We start from the raw sequence: 25,359 nt of genomic DNA on the forward strand, positions 1-25,359 counted from the left end.
GGATGCAGGCCGTAGGCTCGTCCACCTCTACTACGATGCCTGCGCCATCCACTCTGTCTTTCACTTGTGACCAGAAATCCCCGATTACTGTGCAGCCACAGAACATGTGAGTCATTCCCGCTCTGGGTTCACTGCATTTGGGGCATGACTGGGTTCCAGCTCCCGTGAATTTCGATATGGCTTCCGGTGTGAGGTACGCTCTATTGGTGATATACAGTTGAATGAGCTGTAAGCGGGCGTTCCTGGAGACCTTCTTATGATAGTGGGTTATGTCACCCCAATCTTTGTCTTCAAAAACGAGGCCCAGTTCAGTTTCCCACCTACTCCTACATTTGAGGTCTCCCCTGGTCGTACTCCATAACAGGGCTTCATAGATTCGTGAGGTTTCGTGGCCCCCCTCAGCAGAGTACAATATCATTTTAATGCATTCGTTCTCCTCAGTCAGGTTAGCTGCGACAGGCCATCTGCTGCACAAGGTCTGTACAACCACCCTGTGCAACAGGAACTGTCCCGCCGGGAGGCCCGTGGTCTCACAGAGATCTGAAAAAGTTAGTATTTCCTGTTCTTGAATCAAGTCCCGCAGCGTGGCCACCCCGAGGGGCTCCCATTGTGTGCGTGTTTCGACATGCCCCCAAGAGTGATTAACCATGAGTGCAGCGATGGGGATCTGTGGGTAGAATGGGTCGTCCGACCCGACCAGTTTGCAGGCCCTTTTCCAAAGCCGGATCCCGAGCTTGGCGAGGTAAGGGCAGTGACTCACTCGTAGCACCCTCCCCAGCCCACAGTATGTCTCTGAGTAACAACCGGCGGAGGGCCGGCTGAAGGAGGCAAGTGTCTGTCGTGCTTTCGTCCGCCATCCACTGCGTGACATGTCTCAGCTGGCTGGCGAGGAAGTACAGTTCAAACTTGGGGATCTTAAGTCCGCCCCTCTGGTACGATCTTTGGAGAGTCTCCAATGCCACCTTGTGCCTGCCTCCCTGCCAAAGGAAGCCCCTATAGAGTTTGTTGAGATCTTTGAAAAAAGAGGGGGGGGGGTGTTGAAGGGGACGTTAGTGAAGTTATGTAATAGACGGGGAAGGGCGACCATTTTGATGAGTCCCGCCCTCCCGGCCATCGAAAGCGGGAGCCGGCCCCAGAACACCATAGATTTCGTGAGAGAGTCTTTGGCCTTTACGGTATTAAGGATGTGTTCGGTGGCTGGGTTGCGGTGTATAGTTATCCCCAAGTATTTGAAGGAAGTTGCCTGCCATTCGAGATCCAGAGGGGGAGGGACCTGTATTCATCGGTGAAGAGTGCTGCGAGGGCATAAAGGCTAGACTTGCTCCTATTGAACTGGATACCTGTGAGCTTGTGGAAACAGTCCAGGGTTTCCAAGATGTAGGGAAGGATGTGCTCGGGGTCCCGTAGGTACACTAGGGTGTTGTCAGCGTACATAGAGATGAGGTGGGTCACCCCGTCTATCTTAATGCCCCTCTCTCCATATTCCTGTCTCAGGTAGGCCACCACTGGTTCAGAGGCAAGGATGTATAACATGGGGGGCAGAGGGCACCCCTGGCGGGTGCCTCTGTGTAGGGACCATTTAGCGTAATAGGTTTTGTTGGTACGTACCCTCGCAGAGGGGCTGGCGTAAACCATACAGCCAGTCCCACCTCACCGAATCAAAAGCTTTGGTGGCATCAAGTGATGCCACTGCAAGTTTCTGCGGCCTTCCCTCAGTGCTAAAGATGACATGATGCAGCCTGCGCAGGTTCTCAGCGATGGAGCGCCCTGGGACGTATCCCATTTGGTCCTGATGGGTCAACAGAGGGATAACTCTGCGCAGGGCGGTGAGGATCTTACAGTCAACATTAAGCATAGAGAGGGGCCTGTAAGAACCACAATTTGCCCCGTCCCTCCCCGGTTTAAGCAAGGGTATAATCACAGCCTCGTTGATGGAGTCCGGGAGGATGCCACGCTCAAAGGCCTCATTAAAGACCTGGGCCAATATTGGGGCAAGAGTTTCCTCATAGGTCTTGTAGAATTCCCCCGGGAGCCCATCCGAACCTGGGGTTTTCCCAGCTGGTAGCAATCTAATTCCCACCCTGACCTCGTCGGGGGTGACGGGCTAATCCAGGGTCTCAGCCAATTGCAAGTCTAGTTTAGGTAGGTCGATGACGTCAAGGGCGTCTTCAATCCTGGTATCGGAGGGGGGCAGGGCTTCGGAGTACAGGTTACGATAGAAGTCAGTAAAGACTGAATTGATTTCTTGTTGGGTATGTACGGCCGTGCCGTCGGGCTTGTGTATGTGGCAGATGGGTGGCCTGGGGGTCTCCCTTTTATAGAGCCAAGCTAGGAGTTTCCCAGGCTTGTCTCCCAGGGCATGGATTCTTTCTGTGTGCTTGGCATAACTCGGTTTACCAAGGGATTCCCAATGAGTTAGGCAGGTTTTTCTGAGTTCGGCCATTTTTTGTAAGTGGTCAGGGGATGGGTCTGCCCACCCTTCGAGCGTACTCTGGTCCCTTTCTGCGCGCTCAAGCGAGGATGTAAGAGATCTCTTGGCTCCCCCAATTGCTGCAATCATCTCGCACCTCATGACCACCTTATATGCTTCCCAAGTTGTGCTCAAGTGTCTAACGCTATGCAGATTATTTTGCCAATATTCTTCAGTGCTATCTTTTATGCGTTCCTTGAATGCAGAGTCAAGTAGGGCCTCAGACCTCAGCTTCCATGTGGGTATGGGGGGTGTGGGCGGAAACACCTCCCAGGTTACCAGAAGGGGAGAGTGATCCGACAGCAACCTAGGCAGGTAGCACGCATCAACAAATATGGACTGTTGCGTTAGGCTGAGAAAGATGTAATCCAGCCTGGTGTGTACAGCCTGGGGTGGGGAGTAGGAGTACTCCCGTTGCTCAGGGTGCTGGACCCTCCATAGGTCACTGAGTTGCAACTGTTGGATTAGTTTGGAAAGTATTCTGGCTGGGGAGGAGGGACGGTCGTGTTTGTTATCGGATCTGTCAAGTAGAGGATCAAGGGGACGGTTGTGGTCACCCCCCCCATATCATAATTCTTTCTGCATATAGGCTGAGTCGCGCATGAAGGGAGTGGAAAAAGGCAGTCGCGTCATGTTTGGGTGCGTAGGTACTGACCAAGCAAACCTCTTTGCCCTCTATGGAGCCGCACACCACCACCACCACCACCACCATCCTACCCTCGTTGTCTGTTTTAGTGCTAGTGAGTTTGAAAGGAACAGTAGGGGTAATCCAAATCAGGACCCCCCTGGCGTAGGAGGAGTAAGTCAAACCCATTAGGGTACCCCACCAAGTTTTTGCCAGGGCTTCCAGTTTCTTGGGTGTTAAGTGAGTTTCTTGCAGCATGGCGATTCCGACCCTTCATCTTTTCAGGTAAGTATTGACCCGTTGTTGTTTATTAAAGCTGTTCAGGCCCCTGACGCTCCAGGTAACGACCCTTATTGTGTCAGCCATAGGCGTGGTGTGGTTTATTCTGTGTAGCGGGTGGAGCTCGGGATCTAGGAGGAGCTGCGTTGCATGTGAATTGTTCCCGTGGTCTCGATGTCCCAGTGCATGTCTCCAATTTGTGCAAAAATCTGTACAAAAACTCCCCTATTCCCACCCTCCTTACTTAACTGTGAAAAAAACTCGAAACATAGAACCGGCCCAGCGAGGTTACCCTCGTTATGACTGTCTCGTTTTTGCTCCGTTGGACCGTGCATCGGTCTCCAGGTGCCCTACGGGCGGGTATATGTACCCAAAAAAGAGGGAAAAACAATCAGGGGGTGGAGTGAACAAGGACTCCGGTTCTCCGCGGGGAGGATCCATTCAGCTGTGTAACGGTTCAAGCAAATATAGTTCCCCCTGAATGACAGAAGGATCGTTATCTCAGTCTCCGTTTCCTTTCCTCAATATCAAGGATCTGTAATCCGTCCATCCAGTCCCTGGCCTGGGCTGGGGTGTCGAATAAGTGCGCCTTGTTGTTATGCAGTACTTTAAGTCTGGAAGGATACAGGAGCATATAACGCAGCCCGGCGGCTTTCAATCTGCCCTTGGTATGTATGAACTGTGCCCTGTTCATTTGAACCTGAAAGGTTTAATCAGGGTATACGGCGATTTTTAGCAGAGTCCCGTTGGATTTGGCCGCCAGCTCGGGAAAAGGCCAGAATGACCTCACGGTCGCTGTAGTTGAGAACTTTCGCTATCACCGGCCTGGGTGGGGCCCCCGGCGGTGGTTTCTTGGCCAGGGATCTGTGGGCCCTCTCGATGGTGAAGCCCTGGGAGAGTTTGCCAGCTCCCACCTCTTGTAGCAGGAGGTTCTCTATGAAGTTGGTGGGTTCAGAGCCTTCGGAACCCTCTGGCAAACCGAGAAGGCGTATATTGTTCCGGAGAGCCCTTCCTTCTGCCTCCTCAGCTCTGTCCTCCAAGTTTTTGACCCTTTGCTGAAGCTCGTCGACGTCTCAAAGAAGGTGAGTTTTGGACTCAGTGTTTTCCCGGACTTGTGTTTCAAGCGCCTCAGTCCTGCCGGCCAGGGAGCGGACATCTTGACGCAGGAGGCCCAGGTCTGTGGCAACGGCATCTATTTTGTTTTCCATTGTTGCCTGGAAAAGCTTGATGGCTTCGAGTATCTGGGTGTTGCTAGGCTCTGAAGCCGCGGCCACCGTGGGGTTAGATTGAGCGTCCGGGACCGCTTTGTTTGTGCCCTCAGGATTCGAGGATTCACAGGCTGCGAAGGTGTCCATCGTGGTCAGGCGCTGCTGCTTGGGCCTACTGTTCCTGCCGGACATGTCGTCAACACAGGGCCTTCCCGCACCGAAAAAACCGGGGCGCAATCGAGAGGCCGCTAGGTCTCGTTCCCGTCGCAGGGCCGACAGGGCGATGTTAAAAAGCAGCGGGGTAGCAGGCCGGTGTCGGGAAACAAAAGGTATCTCGGATCAGGCAGGCGCGGTCGGCCCCCTCCGCTGTCAGTTGTGAAGTGATGGGGGCCCTAGGAGTGGGCCTCGCGGTCCGCCGGAGCATCAGTCTGCAGGCAGGGGTCAGGTGTTTTCGCCCACACCTCCCCCCGTTGAAGGATCAGCAGGCGGGGGGGGGGAAGGGAGACAGCAGGGGTTACAACGCCTCGAGGAGGTCATCCCAAGTTCTTGCGTTGCCATCAGCGGCAAAGTCGGGCGCAGGGGGTAGAATAGTCCCCCCCCCCTCACCCTGCCTCTGGTGTAGGTGTCCGGGGTGGTCCTCCGCCGCCCCCGCCTACCTCTGCTGTACCGGTCGGCCACCGCTCACGCCAGGGGCCCTCTCGACTGTCCAGGGCACACCCAAGCCCGGTCGCGCGCCGCGGGCAGGGCGCGGTCCGGTCAGGACGTCCGGGTCGGTCCTCTCGATCGATGAGTGTAGCTGTTCGGTCAGCTGTTCGATCCCCTCCTCTGGGTCCAAGCGCGAGTCGGCAGCTCAGGATCCCCTCCTCCCGCCGGCGGGCAGCTTCGCCAGCGATGGTAGTGTGCTCCGGCCTTTCGAGGGATCAGGGCGCGGGAGCCGCCATTTTGAATCCGCTCGGTGTCCCTCTTCGCTCGCCGGATAGAGGTGTTAGCCGTCTCTACTTCGCTTGGGAGACGGTGAAAAAGTTGCTGAGGAGGTTCTGCAGCGGATGGTGCAACTTGTAGGGTTCCGGAGCACTTTAAAGTCACTTAAAGACAGCTTATCATGGCACATCAGCGCGGAACTCTCAGGAGACACGTCCACTCTACATGGCGGTTAGCCACGCCCCCGTCTTTGGTTGAATACTTATTGCTTGAAATGGGTGCACTGTTTGTATCATAATGCTCTCATACAAATTATGCTGCTGCAGTGCGTTTGGCACTGGAAACTGTTCCACATTATTACTAATTGCACATGAAGGCCTTTGGTTATTTTCAAGTTTTGAAGTGCAGTATGCGCACAGTATGGAGGTGTTGGTAATGTCGTACCTGTTTTCTGCTAGAAGGTACAAAGCTAATTGAAATCATTGGGATTCCTCATTGCCTTCTATTTTCTGAATTATATCAACAGTTTTGGTGCTCTTTTTATAGAAAGTTCTACGACAAAACACACATTTTTGGTTTGGCATTTCAGCAGAAGTGCTTTTTGAAATTTTGTATTTCTTTTGTGTATGTGTGATGTAAAATGTTGATAGTTGCACTGTTGTCAGTATTGTTGGCTGGCAATGTGGCAGTCGGTAAGTGCTCTTCAGTTTCACAGTATTTCCTTGGGATGTGCTCAATTTCATTACACACGTGTTTGCCTGTACCGCGTAGGAGAATGATTTAAATGTATGAGTGCTAAAGCTGGAGTTTTTGCATTGTACAGTTTGAGGACTAGATTTCTAATTGTTGAATGGTGGGTTGCTAACATTTTAATACAGTGGAAGGTGCGTTTTGCAAGCTGCTCCACAAATGCAGGCTAAGGAATGTCTGCATATTCCAGTGTACTTGCGCACTGGACAGCAGTCCATACTTTGTAGTATATTCATTTTCTTTTGTTGGTGCCTTTGACATACTGATTGAGGAATTGCTGCAAATTTTTGATTAGGCATGGGCGAACGTTGCACATTGATGTGCAAGGCCATTTGTAGGTGATGCGTGTTGATTTGGTGGATTGGAGAGTGCCATCTAAGTTTAATGGGGATATTTGTGAAAGAAGTGTTTCTTCTTCCATTATGATATTGGCTATCTTTTCATATCCTCGTCCACTCTGATGTAAGGCAATTTGGTTAGTTGTTGTTTGTAGGATTCTTCATTGAAGTATGGCTCTGTGTTGGTGGTGTGACTCCACTTACCAGTACATATGTGGCCATAGGTATCTATGGTAACATTGCGTTTGTTTCATAGTACTGCTTGTAATTTACCAATTAATCTTGTTAGTGGTTTAATTCTCTTTAAAGTTACTATAAACAATTTCCGCTTCACACTTATAGCAGTATCTACAAGAGCTTCTAGGATGACTTTTCTGTGGTAGGTTTCGGGGTTAAGCGTGATTTCTGTCGACTACTTGTAAGATTGTGAAGGAGTCTATGGTGCAACACTTTTTGTAAAATTAATTTTTTTGAATGCTTGATTGTGATTACACTACTACTTGTACGTGCTATTTAGGAGTAGTCTGCGTTGGACTGTATTTTGTGGTTTCCTGTACATTCTCACATTTTGCCAGATCACCTACACTGTCTTTACTGGTAGATGGATTTGTTTTCCTTAATGCCTGAATTAACTCTTTTTCTGAACCTTTCTGTTTAAGTTCAGATTGCAGTGATGGGTACGTTCTGTGTTTGTAGGTTGCGTGGCTCTATTTCTGCCTTTGCTTTCGACGGAATTGCCGCTTGGTAGGTATTATGGAGTAGCTGTTGGCGAAAAAAGAAGTGTGGGTGTGCAAATTATCATAAGCATATGTGTACAATGTGCGTCAGTGGGTGAAAAGAGGGTAGGCAGCTATTTAAGTGCAAGTGTGTGGCTGTGTAGTGGTGTGTAAGGTTAGGTTGGGGACACTTTTAGTATGTGGGTATTGTATTGGTGGAGACATAAGAAACACTTAGCACCTGTAGAGGTGTGATTAGTAACAACGAAGTACATACTGCTGGATGGGCACACATGAATACGCTACAGTAGAATATTAGTGCACTGGTTTAGTAAGACATACAAGAGTATGCTGGTATTGTACGTACTTTGTTGATTGCGGAGAGTAGGTGTCTTCTAGGTTGTATTGAAGTGTACAGTCCAGTAGATTCCCAGAGACTGATGGGTATTGCTCCTGTACAAGAAAACTGTAAGAAAATGTTGGCTAATGATATACTGCTTATATTTGTACTTTACATTCTTGAGTCCTGTAGGGGGATGTCTTGGCAGGAAGACAAAGTGTGTTTGTGTAAATGGAAGGTCTACAATATGAAGGGCGGTTGGGAGTAAAAGCATATTTAAGGGAGTAGGTTGCCTACTTGGGAGTTAAGTGTGTCACAGGTTATGAAAAACGTGTGTTTATTAGCGTAGGCCAATTTTCTTAACAAATGGAAGTACTGTGCAGTGTGGGAGGATGAGACAAAGGTGTGGAAAGATGTACAGAGTTTTTGGGCATCTATTTGCATGCAGTTCTGTGCATACGTATGCTCAGTACCGGAGTGCAGGGATTGCAAGGGATTTTAATTTGAATATGCACATTTACGTATGTTACTGTTTTCAACGTGGCAATAGCTTTTTTTATTGCTTAGCTGCTTTTGTTATGGATGACGTACGGGTGGAAACTGTCGTTATGCTTGAATTGTATGCAGTTTGCATAGTTTGGTCGAAAAGGCTGCCTGATAGTTGTGTTTGCGATTTGTTCAAAGGTGCTAGCAGGTGGTGTAATGGGGGAAGCAATTGTAAAAAGGATGGAACAAAAGAACACAGTAACGTTTTTCATCTACCAATGCGTGTTGCGGCCAAATGGAACCTTTGCCACCTCCTACCACTGTAGGAGCAATTTCATGGTATGTGATGGGAGGCACTATAGTACAAATTTTGAGTACGTTATGGAGATTTAGACCTAGGTACTCTGTTGCTGCGCATAGTGTATAGTTGTCAACCTTTCATGGCTCGTGGGCGGTGAAAACTGATGTTGAAATTGGCGTGTGAAAGCCCATTGATTGCTATGGGCGTTTAGGGAGCTTGGCGGGTGACAGCCGCCAAAAACGTGTGTTTTGAGGGGTGTGCAGACGTATAACAGTTTGCACTGCACTGTAGACAAAATAGTATACCTACTGAGTGTGCTGATGGGTAGTGATGCTGATGTTTGTGGGTGCAGAACGCGTTGATCGTTCACCCGTAATTTCTCGTGGAGGTGCTTTTCATTTAGAAGATATGTCACCTCTGTGTGAGTAACGGTTGTTACACACTGTTCATTAGATGTGATGGAATTAAATGCACACTTCTTGGTTGTAATTGGTTTATGCATATGTAATAGTTTAACAGTAGCCAATCAGGGAGTGCTGCTGAAAGACTAGTTGAAAGGGAAGAAGGCCTGGCCCTGCTCTACTGGGCAGCGGCCCTCGCGATAGTAGGGGAAATTGCACGTGCTAAATAGTGTTCTTTGTAATATGCTTGGTATGGAAAAGGGACTACGGTTGAGCGATTCACGTGTATGTATGCTTTTCTGTTCCATGGTAGGATGTTTTGTGGCCATGCTAACGTCAGTGCTTATAGTGTGATGTTTGTTAGTGGCAGTGATTTTTTCTTTTCCTGTATTGCAATTAGTAATCTGTTGCAGTACATACTATGTGCTCTGCAGACACACATGTAGTAATATACGGAGGACAAGCCAAGAGCAACCCATAACAAGGAGCACAGAAGGTGTTTCTTGACACGCCCCTTCAGCAAAATTGGAAATAAACACTTTGCTTAACTTCTACGAAGACGGCGATTTTAAAAAAAAAAAGTTTTTTTTTTTTTTAATCACGCTTCAAATGTGTTGGTAGCCTCGTACACAGGGCAATATGTTGGCGAAAGCCGTGCCTTTTGGGGGAACGCACGTGCTACATCCGGGTATTGTTAGTTAGTTAGTTTATTAATTTGTATAGCGCGCCATACCCTGGAGTATCAGGGCGCAAGCGGACAAGGATATGCTCAACTTAGTTACAGGTACATAGAAATGGGGGTACAAGGATGTGCTGAGCTTGGTTACAGATATGCTCAGCCATTGCAAGTACAGAAAAAAAGGCAGGAAGTGTAGACATAGGCAATATTACAGCAATCAAATGTGAACAGGGAGACATAAGCAGAATTATAGCAAGCAAATATGAACAGGGAGAGATCCAGGACAGGGGTGCGAGGAGCATGCTCCTGTTCACGTAATATATAGTTATATACAGTATTGTACAATGTGACAAGTGGACTAGTTAGTTGTCATTGGCTCTCAGCCACCTGGTGAGGTTTTGTCTGAATTTAGCAAAAGGCTGAGGTTCTCTGACGTCATGGGGGAGGGAGTTCCATAGCTGCGCCGCCTTAACCGGGAAGCTGTTACCTCCTATAGTGGCAAGTTTGAAACGCGGGACTTGAAGGCAGTTTGCGTTGGCTATTCTGGTAGGTCTGGAGGAGGTTCTTTTACGTAATCTATCCATGAGGTAAGGTGGAGCTTTGTTGTTGATACATTTGTGGGTGAGGGAAGCGATTTTGAGATGAATTTTGTCTATGGTGGTGAGCCATTTGTGTTCTCTTCTTGTGGAGGATATATGTTCGTTTCTGTTTATCTTGAGTGCTGCTCTCAAAGCATTGTTCTGGAGCACTTGAATTTTGTGGATGGTCTGTTTATTAGCTCCAATGTAAAGTCCATTACAATAGTCTAATTTGGATAGTATCAAGGCTCTGGCAAGTGTAATGCAACTGTCTGTGGAGAGGAATTGTTTGCTCGCTCTGATAAGTTTGCATGTATATGCTGTGGCAGAAGCTAGAGAGTTAACTTGTTTGGTAAAGTTCATGGTGGCGTCTAGGTAAAATCCTAAGGTTTTTACTTCATGGGCTACTTTTATGTTGTTCCCATCGATAATGAAGTTGTCATAATCATGGCTGAGTTTGGATATATAGGTAGTGGTGCCCAGGATGATAAGCTCAGTTTTATCATCGTTCAGGCATAGGCCGTGTGTGGCCATCCATGCCTGAACGATGCTATAAATTCTGTTCACTAGGGCCAGGTCCTTGGCGTAGTCTCCTGATAGCGGGAGGAGGATCTGGGTATCGTCTGCGTAGTTAGTGTAGGCGATACCCAGATGATCCAATTCATCAAAGAGAGGCTTCGTAAAGACATTATAGAGGGTAGGTGATACACAGGACCCTTGTGGAACACCGCAGGTTATGGGGACTGGATCTGCTGAGGCTGATGGCGCGAAGACTCTCATGGTCCGATTGCTCAGGAATGACTTGATCCAAATTATGGCCTCTTTTGAGAAGTGGGCTGCCGAGTCGAGGTGATTACAGAGGACTTTGTGGGTCGAATGCCGCTGATAGGTCCAGGAGGAGAAGTAGGGCCGCTTGGCCATTGTCTCTGCAATCGTCTATTTGGGCCTTAAGGTCTATTAGCGCTGTCTCGGTCCCATGTTGCGGCCGGAAGCCTGATTGACGGGTTCCAAGTAAATGGTTAGTCTCTAGGAAGCTTTGAATTTGCGAGTAAGCCACTTTATCTAAGATTTTTAGAAGAAAGGGCACCGTCGTGATGGGCCTGAAGTTAGTCGGAATGGCAGGGTCAAGGGTTTGCTTCTTTAGTAGTGGCAGTACCCAGGACTCTTTTAGGTTGATCGGTACTGAGCCTGAGGTAAAGGAGGAGTTGATTAGTTTGGTTATAAATGGCGACAGTTCTCTCGCAGCATCCTTGATGAGTTGTGCTGGGCATTGGTCGCCTTTGCAGTTGGACGGTTTAAGTCCCAGGATGACCTTTTCTACCTCTATGGTCGATACCTTAGAGAAGCAGAATCGGGCTCCCAACTTGGGCTGGGGCGGTGGCGCTGAACTCTGAAGGATGTGTGGTGTTAGTGATGCCTTCTTGATGGCAATTTTGGTTTGTAGGTTTGCTACTTTGTTTATTAAGGCAAGTTGTATGCTAGAGCACCATTGTTTATCCTTGGTGCAATTTTCTTGGGGTACAACGGGTGTCTCTAATTCTTTCAGAATGCTGAACAGTTCTTTGACACTAGATTTTGAGTTGGATATTCTAGTATTGTAGGTTTCTTGTTTGGCTAATAGTATTTCTTTCTTGTATTGGGAGGAGGCTTTGGAGAGGTTGAGTTTATTTTTGACTGATGGGGAAAGTCTCCAAATGGTTTCAAGTTTTCTTTTAGCCAGCCTAAGATTTTTTAGGTGGGGCGTGAACCAAGAATTGAGGTGTTTTTTAGGTTTGCTGTTTCTTAGTTTGAGCGGGGCTATGTGATCCAAGGCTGAGGACATGGCTGCATTATAATGTTCGACTAGCAGATTAGGGTCCATGCAGTCAGATAGTGCGTTTAATTTAGGTAGTATAACGGGCATCAGATTTTCTGCTGTCATTAGTTTTTTATTCCTCGTTGGCATAGGTGGGGCAAGTGAGGGCGGGGCAGTGACCTGATAGGTTGTCACTGAGAATAATAGCAGGTGGTGGTCAGTCCAGATCTGCGGTACAGAATCTGTAATATTTACATCGCAATTATGTTCCGCTATCCAGTCAAGGATGCGACCTTTGTTGTGGGTGGGTAGTTTAACTTTTTGGGAGAATCCCAGCTCTTTCAAGGTCAGAGCAATCGCTGACGATTGGGTGTCCTTAATTGTGAGGGTGGGTGCAACGGAAATGGGACTATGCAGGAGCTGGGATTGGTCAATATGAATTTGTGGGTGTGGTGTGTAGAAACAGATTGTGGCATAACGTTTCTTTGCCAATAGGAGTGGACATGGGACGGTTGTGCCATTAAGTAGGCGGACTATATGGCTGTTGGGTGACTCGTGGATATATTGGGTACAACTTTACGCAGAGTGTTGTGCACTGGCAGCACACCTTGGTTTCGATAATGTTGCTTTGCAGTGGTACTGAATACGTGGAATGCAGTGGGTCCATGTGGGTCCTTTTTGGGCTAGTTTGGTGACGCTTCCTCATCCAGACATTATTATTGTTCATTGTGGAGGGAACAGTCTAGGGCATGTTACCGGCATTTCCCTGCATTTTGCAATTGGAGACATTTGCCAACTAATGGAAATGTTTCCAAATTCACACACAATCTTTTCTCTCATTGCCCAGAGGCAGATGTGGCTGCGTTCTTCCTTCTGTGATCCACAAATGGAGAAAGTGTGGCACAATGTGAACAAGGCTGTGTGCGCTTTTCTGAACAAAGTATGCAGTTTCTGCTTCCACAATGAAAACATTACCTTTCATACTGGGAACATTTTTCGTTCGGATGGAGTTCATCTGACTGATGCTGGCAACGAGATCTTTCTGCGTAATATCCAAAATGCTGTACAGTGCTTCCTGCAAGTGTAGGGTGCATTTTCCCAGTGGTCCTTCCCCAATTGTAACGTTTAAACTACAAATGATACCGAAAAGGCTCTTTTCAAAGCCACTAATTTTTTTGTGGAAATTCGTACAATGCTTTTGATGCTGTCTCGTTGCTAATTGTTGCCATGCCTGTATGCAGCGCTTATAGGCTGCGTCACCGCCTGCATGCTTCATTTGAAGTTCTATTTTTGAGCCCTGGAAGGTAGCTCTGAAAAGAGCCTTTTTGTTTGCCCCACTTTATGGCTGTGTAGTATTTTTCCTGTTAGAGATGCCAGAAAAGACGGCAGTGGAAGGGTGATTTCACAAAGTGTACCAACCACAGGGATAAGAAATGGTAAATGGAGAGTAGAAGATGTAAAGTGCACCTTACTTGGGTCAGGGGCAGCGTTTGCCATTGTCCCGGACCGCTGTCTCAAAAGCACTTCGAAAATGTTCTCCCCTACACAGTACAGCGTCACAGTATATGCACAATACAGTGACCGTTTGAAAGGTAGGCTCTGTTCTATTGTGTATGTCCTCCAAGGTTGCTTGTGGGATGCGGTGGCCCACTGGAGTTTCTCTAGTGGTGGTACGAACAGATGCGAAGGATGCTGTAGTGGACAATAACGCACTGCCTGCTTGGAAGGGGACAACTCTCCAAATGGCTGCCTGGTGGTGCGCTTTAAGGTGCCGCCGCATGGAAGTGGTCCCATAGCTGTACAAGCCTGGTTTCCCCCGACTGAGTACTCGGTGCACTGCACCTGGCCAGCAGGAGATTTAGGCACATTTCCAATGGTCCTAAATAGTTTCCACACCCAGGATTGCCGCTGGATGTAGGCAATGGGGATTCCTTCTACTCTACTCTTGTTGCCTTTTCGATGTCCCTCCCCATTATGACGCCTGTCCATTTGCTGAAGAGTTTTAGAACGAGGTGTTGGTGGTGAGGGTGTGGGTGCTTCTGAGTCGAAGGTAGTAGCAGAAGCTCTGGTGGCCATTACTTGGAAAAGTTGGTGCAGGCACAGATTTGGCGAGAAAGCTATTTCGAATGGATTGTGTTCTCCCATATATTCCTTATCTTTTCATAAATCCACTTCCAGCTTGCTAGACTCAGAATTTCTTTACCAAGTAGAGAGCGCTACATATCGGCGTCCCGCGAGTTGGTGTCCCTCGAAGGCCTCCGTATCGGCGCCAACGTCACCATAGGTATATACAGTCTTGCACAGCGTCCATTGCTCAGTTCCGTTTTTCCACGCTTCATGAGCCTCGGAGACGCAACACTCGGTTCTACACTAGTCTTCGAAAAATCTTTCACATCTTAGAAAATCTATAATTTCTACGTTGGCATCTTCGTCCGAACCATCGATGCCACGATCCGGCTTCAAAACATTTCGAGATTGTGGAAAAAAGATGTCACTAACGGATCCTCACAGGATCTGTTTGTGGTGCCTGGGATCAGAGCACCAGTGTTCGTAATGTGAGGACTGCATGTCTCTGACGGCGAAAGCCTTGAAGGAGCGTAAGGGGAAGTTAGAGAGAGGTAAGGCTGTTAAAACTTCGACCCCTTCAAAATTGTCCTCGAATGAGTGGAGACATTAGTCTACTCACCGTCAAAAGAAAGATTCCCGATCGAGATCTAAAAGCGGTTCCCATCACTCTTTGAGATCGAGACACTCTAAGAAGAGGCCTCGTAGATCTCCCTCTTCCTCAAATTCCCCGAAAAGTGTCACCTGCCCCATTAAACACAGCTCTCCAGCTAAGTGGGAAGAATTTCGTAAAAAGATGCTTAGGGTCTTCGAGAAAGCGGCCTTGACACCCTCGGAGATGCCTAGAGGTGATAACCTGGGTGAAAGACCCGAAAAACAAAAACGCTGTGAGTCGTTGAACCCGGCGAGCAAAAATCCTCTCGAGCGTCATGAACCCTCGAGTAAAGGTAAAACTTCATCTGATAAGGCTGCGTCGACGCAATCGTCGAAGGTACCTTCGATGCACAAATCTGTCTCATCGATGCCGTCTTTGACGCCGTCGTCGACCCCAATGAAGGATACGTCCTCGAGGCCTCAAACTTCAACTACGCCACGGGCACCAGAGGTGTCGAAGGTTCTAACCAAGGCATCTACAACTTCGACGACATCGAGTAGGATTCCGATCCTCTCGAGTAAATCGAGGCCCTTTTCAACGCCTTTTGAGGGTTTGTCGAGACTTCAACGTTTGTCGACAACCACAACGTTTTCACAAGCAGTAACCACCTATTTGGCTCCTTCTTCCCTGGAAATGGGTTTTACCCCTTATCCAAGATCTGATTGTTTCAGAGCTTTATCCTCTATATATGAGGAATGGGAGAACTCTGACAATGAGAGACCTTTTTGGTTACAAAGAACAACAGTACCCATTCCAGAGGAACTAATTTCAGAAGAGAATAGATTGCAAGTTCTACAAGAGTCTTTAAAAGATGCCAGTGGCATAGATAGCTCTCCAGAGGCAGAATATGCTAGACCAGAACCGGAGAACATGCAGAAATACCTTACAGAGCCCTTATGGCTAGAATTCTACAATTTATGGGGTGGACTACACCTGCACCCTCTTTCCAGCAAGATGATCTTACTGACATCTTAGATAAAGGGCCCCAAGAGGACCCTATAGTCCCTTTTCATGCTGCATTGAAGAGGAAAATATCCGTAAATTGGGAGACACCTGAAGTTATCCCTGCAGTAAATAAAAAAACTCTCTGCTAAATACAGTGTGTCCGCTTCAGACCCTGAATAAGCACCCAACTCCAGAGAGTTTAGTAGTGCAGGCAGCAACATCGTCTAGTAGTAAGTCGGCATACCCTACTATACCACAAGACAGAGATGACAAAAGATTTAATGCCATGTCATAAAAAGTATTTTCAGCATGCAGTATGGCGCTTAAGTCTATCAACGCGACTTGCACACTAGCGAGATTCAGCCACACCCTTTGGGAGTGTGCTTCATCAGCGGCTGACTGTCTCCCAGAAGGGGAGGAACGAGAAGCATTAATGAATATCAAGGATGCGATGTGTGAGTCCCTCCAAACAGGCATCGACTCTGCTGACAGCATCAGCAGAGCCATGGCGGCGAGTACCACAATCTGCAGATTTGCGTGGTTGCGGAAGTCTGGTTTTGCTCCTGATGTGAAAGCCAGACTTCTGAATATTCCCTTTGACGGCACTTCTCTATTTGGCAAAAAGGCTGATGACTACCTGGAGAAATTGCAGACATCAAAAGCAGCAGAGAAATCACTTGGGGCTGCGATCTGGCAAACTTCAAATCGCCCCACATGTACATCCTGGAGGGGGGGGGGGTCCTTTCGTTTTTAATCCGCATTCGGAAAAGGCAGAGGACAGCCAGCGCAAAGGGGCTGCAAGTCTAAGGAGGGAAGGGATTCAAGTCTACCCCTAGCTGGATGACTGGTTGATCAGAGCAGTGTCCCCGGAACAAGCTCAGATTCATCTTGATTATGTTTGCCATTTCCTCCACAAGCTGGGCTTCTCCCTCAACTTAAAGAAGTCACAGATGATACCATCACAGAGACTCCAGTTCATTGGAGCAGTCCTGGACACATCCCTCGGACTTGCCACCGGAGGTGAGGGCTCAAGATATTCTACAGACAGATTTTCCAGACCCTTCCGCCGCCGTACTGTACTCTGATACAGTATGGCGTAGTTTGGCAAAAAATGTTGACGGACCGCACGCTTCCCTCCAGCCAACCACCGGCCGCGTCCAAAGTTCTCCGACAGCACGCCGTACCACAAGCCAAGGACACTTCTGTTCTGGAATTGTTTTTTTTTTTTTTCGTAGACTGACTGGATGGGCAAAAGCTTTGCGCACGGCTACAGCCCGAACGCCTGGATGGATTTGCACCAAATTTGCGGCAGGCGTGGAGGCTTGGGTCAGAAAGCGTGCTTTTGTGTGCTTGGTGGAAATCGAACCAGTACTTTTGTTGCAAAGAACTGAAATGTACTCCCCCAAAAAGCTAGTGATATCTGGGTCTGCTCCACGGACTCATTTTCCTGTTTGCTCTGCGGACCGAAGTCTCATTGTCCTGCGGTACGCCGTGCTGTCGGCTAACATTGGACGTGGCCGGTGGTTGGCTGGAGGGAAGCGTGCTGTGCGTCAAAGGTTTTGGGATACGCCGCCATGGTGTATCTGAGGACAGTGTTGTGGTGTGTGTGCCAAGCCCCTAATGCATTGTGTTCATGGCTGGGCTTTTTGTATGTAACTGTGTGGCCACTAAAAGTAGTCCTATCTAGTTCCGCTACGACGTCCTTTTTCCCTGTTTGCCGCAGGGTCAAAAATGTGATTGCACTGCAGTGTACAGTGACGTATTGTGCGTGAATAGTTTTCGATAATGCCGGCATGTTGTTTCCGAGGGCAGTGAGGCGGTGAAAGGGCGTGGAAATAATAGTTCACGGCATCTGGTGGTGGAAAGAAGGGATGGAAAGGGCGGGGGAGTGAAGTGCTGCAAGTGATACATCTCATTAGAAGAAGACGGTGGTGTGCCTGCGGGATGCGTGCATACTACGCCAATTTGCAGTTACCTCAACAGGCAACAATCTTGTGTGGTCATTGCAGGCAGCCTTCGCTGTGGCATGCCAGCTGCAGCAGCAATGTCTTTCTGTGATGAGTGGTGGAAGGCACATTTGCAGGAGGGGAGTGCATTGCAGAAGACATGCACATTTACAGATAGGATGTACTATGGTGTGCTGTGTGCTAAGTCTGTAGCCCCTTTAATGCATGGCTGCAGCACTTGCACAGAAAAGTATGTCCACTGGTTCAAAAGGTATGTCGACTGGTTGAAAGTCTGTGCCACATTGTCGCTTTGTCCTTGTATTTTGGCTGCATTGCACACATTGTTGGTTGCATGGGTGTGGTGATTGGTAGAACAGTGTTCAGTTGTCGGTCTATGGGTGGAGATGCTGCAGTGACCAGTCGTGTACTGTCCACTGGGTGCACTAATGCAATAGTGGAAATATGGAAGAGATTACGATGCAAAAGGTTATTACATATGCTTGCGTAGTGTGCATTGCGCGGTATAGTAAGTGGTGAAGTGCACTATGCAGTACTGCTTTATGTACGTAGTACAGTGTGGAGAGCAGGACAACTGATGCGCCGATTGTGTTTGGTTGGCATTATTACAATGGTTTCTGATTGGAAGTGGGTAGTGTTGCCAAATCGTGTGCTATTTATTACACGCCCAAACCCTAGGGTTTCACGGCATAGTTACAGACATCTTTGGCATTGAATTTAGGAATGTTCACTTACATATTTGCAATTAGACACAGTTACAGAATAAACAGAGGCATAGATTATTAATATACATATGATCAGACAATACAGAAGTCAGATTTATTTACAGTGATCAGTTCATGCTACCAATAGTTATGTTGCCTATAAACCCTAGGGCAGCTGGCAGGACCTATGGCGGCTGATTTTTATTTGCTAAAATTGGTTAAATAACCAGGTTCTCAAAGATTTTTGGAATCCTAGGAACGATCCCTCATTTTTAATATTTAGTGGGAGAGAGTTCCAGTGTTTGGGGGGCAGGACTAGGAACCTGCTACCTCCTTCCTGCTCTTGAGCATTTCTAACGAGGGATCTCAAGGAGTGAATTATTGTTGGATCTGAGCATCCTACTGGATGTTTTTTTCTTGATGGTATTGTTCATTTAGGTCGGGGTTTTGTTGGTGAGGCATTTATATGACACATGGTGTTTTGAATATGATTCTGGCCTTAATGGTAAACTAGTGCGTCTCCCTCCTGATATTGGAGATGTGATCAGATTTATTTATTCCTAGAGTTGCCCGTAATGCTTTGTTTTGCATTAGTTGTAGATTGCTAATGTTGGTGTTGGACGTTCCTAGTAACAGTGCATTACCGCAGTCCAGTTTTTATAGTATCAAAGCTCTAGCCAGAGTAATACAGTTTATGGGTGTGAGGAACTGGTGGCTCAATGCAATTAGTTTAGATGTGTATGATGTGGAAGATGAGAGTGCCGAGATATGTTGGCATCTAAGTACACTGCAAATGTTTTGACTTGTTTAAGAACTGGAATCATCGTACCATCGATGTTGATTGAGAAGTTATCTGGGTGAAGGGTACCTATTTTGTTTTGGGAGCCCACAATGAGAATCTGTCTTCTCATTGTTAAGTCAAAGGCTGTTCAAAGCCATCCAGTTTTGGATAATAGCACAGACTTTGTTGATGGTCAATGTATCCTGGTCGTAGTTCCCTGAGATTGGTGTGAGGATCTGGGTTTCATCTGCAAAATTGGTGTCGATGACACCCATATCATCTAATGCCAAGAAGAGAAGCTTCTTATAGAGTTGGTGAAAGGCAGGAACCTTGGGGTACCCCGATGGGGACTGCTACAGAGTCGGCAGCATCTTTGCCGATGGCGACTCTGGACGTACGTTCAGAGAGAAAGGATTTAACCCAAAGAGTAGCATTTTTGGAGAAACTAAAATCATTGGTTAGATCGGTACATAGTTTATCATGATCTACAAGGTCAAACGCTGCCGATAGGTCCAACAGTAGTAGTATGCAGAGTTTCCCTGAGTCTCTAATAGTGTACATCTGAATTTTGAAATCGATAAGTGCCGTTTCCTTGCTATAGTTTGGCCTGAATCCAGATTGTCTGGATCCCTGGAGCTGGTTTTGAATTTGTGAATATGCTATTTTATCTATGATTTTGAGTAAATAATGGGACCGTGGTTATTGGGCGGTAATTAGTAGGCACTGCGGGGTCGAGAGTTTTTTTTTAGAAGCGGGGTGACCCAAGCTTCTTTGATGCTGACTGGGACCATATTTGTATTGAAGGAAGCATTGACAAAGTTAGTAATGATGGGGGTAAGGGTAGATGCACATAATTTAACTAGGTGGGCTGGGAAGTTATCCCTGTTGCAATTTAAGGCTTTCAGCTTGGCAATAGTGTTGTTCACTAGTTCTTGGGTTACTGGTGTGAAGTGGAATAGTGTAGTATTGTGGTTGTTGGAATTTGAGGGGGTTTTAAGTGGGGTGTTTTTATCAGCTAGTATTTTTCTTTTAGTAACCATTTTCTTTTGTAGTAGAACAATTTTGGAGCCTAATGCGTCTTGAATGGTAGTGCACAATTCTTTGCTGGAGTTGGCTAGGGTGGTGCGTGGAATAGGGTTTTCCAACTCTGAGAATGGAGTACAGTTCTTTTGAGTCCGATGCAATGCTAACACACAAAGAGAAACTACTGAAACACTCACCAACATTTACCATGTACATCTGTAATTGAAAAGATACACCAGCACTGTTCGGAAAAGGAAGGGGTAGCGCAAATGGATACATACACCAGACAATTTGGCCTTTCCACACGTTTTATCATGAGGGCAGCCAAGGAATATAACAAACCGTTAACGGGACGGTATGGTTGCGTTGCAGTACCAAACAGTTATGGTAAGCTAAGCAACCATAAATCGCTCCACCAGTGTGCATAATTGTGCTCGACTAAATTGCTGCGATTTGACATTTTGCTTCATTCCAGCCACGCGTAAAAACATTTGTCTTTTGCTTCCGTTACGGTATGCCATTTTCAACCTGGTAACCATCCCTGAATCATTGATAGGGCTGGCCTGAACTGATTTAAAGTATCTCACTCACCCTGAACCTCTCGAGGGAATTAAAATCATTTTTAGCCTATTTTTCCCTTCTTTGCATACCACATTTAAAGTACTTTGCCTGTGTTTAAAATCATCCTTGTGATCTAAGCTTGCTAGGGGGAACTGAATTCGGATTGTACTGTGATTGTATTCCTGAAGACTGTGTGTGTTACTTCCATCTCCTTACATTGCATTGGGGGGGGGGGAGTGAATTGTCAGAGAAAAGTAATCATATTATCTTTTGCTGAAGTCATATCTAATTATTTCTGTGTTGCATTCTGTCCCACCTTGCATTTCCTTGACCCATATAAAGCATTCTCTGCTATCTTAGTCCTCTGTTCTTATTCATAGGTAACCAAGAACTGTGCCACTGTAGGATTACCTATTGCTGATTACTGCTCATATTCACAAGTGTGTTATCAATTATCAATTTATTTATAAAAGTGTGATATATATATTTTTTAATTATTCAATAAATCTTTTAAATTGCAAAACAAACCTCCTACTTGGCTCAGTGAGGTCAGGGGAATTCAAAGAGAGGGGCGTTGTATAAGGGTTTATCATCCATAGTATAACGTGTCCCTTGAGCAATCCCAGACAAGGCACTGACCTAGTGGGAATGCTTGATTGGAGTCATTAACAGACCCCACCGAAGGGACCCAGCCCACAATGATATCTTGGGCGTACAGGTTGTTGCTTACCACTTTAATTAAGCCAAGACCACTACCTGATTTGAGTGCAGTTAACAGGCCTGACTTTGGTCGCCCCTTCAGGCCTTATTCAGCTGGACTTAAAGTCACTCAATACCTGTCCAGGGGCAGTGTTTGACATAACCATGTCTCTTGTAAGCATAGTGGGTCAAAACCTCCCAGGTTCACATCACTTCCAGTTGTCAAATGCCCGAAACCTCTGATGTTCCATGAGGCCATCCCAATTTTGCCCGGGCAAGAGAGGGCATTAAGCTAGGATCTTTTAGTGTTTTTAGTGTCAGCCAAGGGTCCTGATGAGCCATGACCATTCTAGGGTCCCAGATTTGAGCTCTGGGTCCCATTTGACCTCTCTACTAAGGCCATTTCCATTATAAGCCTTCACTGTAATACCATATTAAATAATCTCCTCGCCCCCACACTCCCATGACCTTGCACGACTATTCACCTACCCCATGCACACAGCTGGAAACACCCTGGACCTTTTGATTCCAAGCAAACATCACGTCTCTGTGGAAAGTCTGATCTGGGTGTTGTGGTCAGACGACTTTGCAACCCCCTAATGCTCACTCAAGCACACAGAATCCCCCCCACCTGCCACATACCCATTAACCCCTCCCATCCAGGCAAATCAAATACATTACAGACACATTGTGAGCACTCCTACTCCCCCTGCCTCCCCAAACACACAGTCCTCCATTCTCCAAAACAATTAGAACACCATCACCACAAAAGCACTCAACATTGATACCCTCAAAACACAAAAACCCTGCAGCCATCACCATCAGCCATGGTTCAACAGTTCCCTCCTCTCTATCAAGCAGGAAGCCAGATGTCTAAAGAGCTTGGCAAAGGAATCTATGCCCCGCCACGAGAACACCACTCGGACACTGCTGCAACAAATGTAAAACGGTCATACGCAATGCCAATGCTACCCATTACCCCCAAGAAATCCAATCCGCCCTCCCCTCTGCTCTCCCGCTCCTGGGCATAACAACACATGGGACTCCTTCCACCCTATCGACACAGGCACCCTCATCATCCTGCCTGCAAAAAACAAGAAATGCACACTTTTGGATGATGCAAGTCCACCTCAAGCTGCAACCAATTTAATCACTACACTTTTTGTCTCCACTGGCTCAACATCAACTCCTGTCTCTCAGATGGCACTATCCACTGAGCGCATAAAACTGGACAAATCTCATCCCTCTTCAAAAGATCATCTCTCGACCCCATGCTCCCTGAAAATTACCACCCCATCACTATCCTGCCATACCTCACCAGAATCATGGAATGCGTTGTCACTATTCAGTTGCAATAACACATCACAAACAACTGACTCACCCCCTTACAATCTGACTTTTGACCTGGCCACAGCAGAGACTGCTACAGTCCTCAATGACCTTCGTAACATCACTGACAAAGGACGCTCAGCACTACTTGTACTCCTCCACTCTCTGCACCCTTCAACATGATTAACCCCACCATTCTACTCGACATCCTAGACCACAGAATGAAACTCTTAGGCACTGTGCTCAACTGGTTCAAATATTTCTTTACGCACAGGAAACACTTTGTCTCCATGCCCCCTTTTTTTGACCTGACCCCACTCCTGTCAAGTTGAAGTACGGCATCCTGCCAGGCTCCTCCCTATCTCCACTCCTCTTCAACTATATGTCGAATCCCTTGGATAGACACTTAACACAATGTGTATTTCCCAATATGCAGACGACACGCAAATATACTTCCAAATATGATCCCTCTCAGCACCACACCCTCAAAAACCGTCTCTCCATCAGCACCACCTGGATGGTCAACCATGTCCTCAATCTCAACCCTTCCAGAACAGACATCTACCTTATCCGCCCCGCCCTAGACACAAATCCAAACTCAGCCTCTGGATCAAAGAATCTGCCAAGGGCAACCCACACATCATTCTCCACACCTGTAAAATCTCTTGATCTCTTGGTTTCACCATCAACCCCCACCTTTCCTTAATACACCACATAGCTGCTGTCGCCAAAGTGTGCAACCTACAACTACACCTCCTACTAAAGATCAGACCCATCCTTTCTCCTGACAACTTCCACGCTGCTGTCCAAGCACTGATTCTCCCAAAGCTGGACTACAGGAATAATCTCCCCACTGGACTCCCAACAGCAGCCTTGGCCCCCTACAAGCCATACAAAATGTCCTATCCCTACCCAAAAATGCACACATCTCCTAAGGTCTTGCCCAGCTCTGCTGGCTTCCCGTACCCCAGTAAATTGCCTTCAAAGGACTCTGCATTGTTTCCAAAGCGATACACAACAAAACCTCATCTTACCTTCATGACAAACTCAAACCCATCACCCACACAAAACGCAAGAGAAGCGAATCATCCACTCTGAAAACTAACATGCACACAAAAACGAGCATTTACCCAGTGGGCACCAGAGTGTGGGACACCCTACCTCTTCATAGCCGCACTGCAGCCTTCCTCACCACTTTGAGAACATACATGTTTCTGCAAACTTAATCCAAACATAATCCTGTCCCTCCTCCTCCTCAACTACCACTTGTCTATTCTAACCTTCCTATCCTGAAAATATTTTTTAACTTCAGTTTCACTTCCCACCTTTTCAACCTTTGAACCTTGTAAGGCACTGCAAGACTCTCTGGGTAGGGCCAGCACGGAACCAACATACTAGTAAATAAATCAAGCCCTTTCCACTGTCGTGAAGGCATGTTCTTAATCAAGTGTAAGCAGAGCAGCAGGAATCTTTGCCCAGTGGGCACTGTCGTTCAGACTGGCAACCTTTTGAACATTATCCGCTGCTAGTCCGCCTGAGATAAATCTACAATTATGTTAATCTCTGTGGGCATCATCAAACTGTCTATGGACCGGGGTTTTGGTGCATCACATTCAAGAGTGTGTGTGTGGTCTTTGGCTTGTGGGCTGTGATATATAGTCGCTAGTCCCCATCTAAATCTTTCGCACTGTGGGCATTGCTCCACCACTCTCGTCATGACTGCCTTTTCTACATAGATTCCACATCTTGCTGCTGCAGTTAAAGGTGATGTTTGCAATGCTTATCCACATGGACTCCACTGCCACCTACACCTCACACCCTGTAGAGCTACACCAGGTAAGGGCTTCTACACCCTTGCAGACCATCCACCTCCATGACTGTCTGCTGACCTACCGGATCGAATATCCCCTCGCCTATATCCGCCTACAAATGTTTTCTCAAACTTGCTTCCCTCAGATCGTGTGGTGCTCGTACCATACTGTGATACCAGGCATTGTTCACTTAGACTGTTGTAAAGATGTAATTCTCTCGTTGCCTATTGGTGTTCACAGTATACTGCATCTGCTGCCCATTGTGCCATGAGGTTATAGCCTAACTTGTTTGCGCATTCACAGGCATTTTACTCACCATTCCTCTCTGCTCACGAGCTATAGCCCCCTGCTACACGAGGAGAGGATTTATCTGCTTGCTCATCTACCAGATGCGTCTTTAATGTTGGCCACTCTACCTACCTTTATACTTGCCTGCATGCCTGATGTAACCTTCTTACCATGAGGGGAGGCTTTCCCAGTCTGCACACACACACCTATTTTGTCTCATATGTTGGTCTGCATGCTATTTCTGTCTGTACCCGTTACGCACTTTCTTGCACTGCAATAATGTACTATGCGCTTTCTGTAACTAGTACCTTGATGCCTGAGGGTTTTGTGCGCTGAAATAAATGCCTAAATAAATAAATACAGTGCCCCCCCAACCCCTTGCCAATTTGAGACTTACTGTTCTAATGACACCCACCATTTACCAAATGACAGTGTGCCCTCTCAAACCTATTTAACAATGTTGGCTCAGCAGGGCAACAGTTTCTCCTTAAAGTGTGGTTGTGTGTGTGTGTGTGTGGTTGTGTGTGTGGTTGTGTGTGTGTGTGGTTGTGTGTGTGTGTGTGTTGCTGTGGGATTGCTTGATTTTAACTATAGATATACCCCGGAGAAGTTCCTCCAGGTCCTCCACCATGTCTGGCTCCAATCTCA

General features: G+C 47.1%; 1 protein-coding gene across 1 annotated transcript in view; it reads left to right on the forward strand.

Annotated features, from left to right (window-relative positions):
- Nucleotides 1–25,359, forward strand: part of PHF3 (PHD finger protein 3) — a 909,072-nt gene that overhangs the window by 86,951 nt on the left and 796,762 nt on the right. The gene's annotated exons all lie outside the window — the stretch shown is intronic.

The sequence above is a fragment of the Ambystoma mexicanum genome, chromosome 4p, assembly GCF_040938575.1.
Source record: "Ambystoma mexicanum isolate Mex_15411 chromosome 4p, UKY_AmexF1_1, whole genome shotgun sequence".
Lineage (NCBI taxonomy): Eukaryota > Metazoa > Chordata > Amphibia > Caudata > Ambystomatidae > Ambystoma > Ambystoma mexicanum.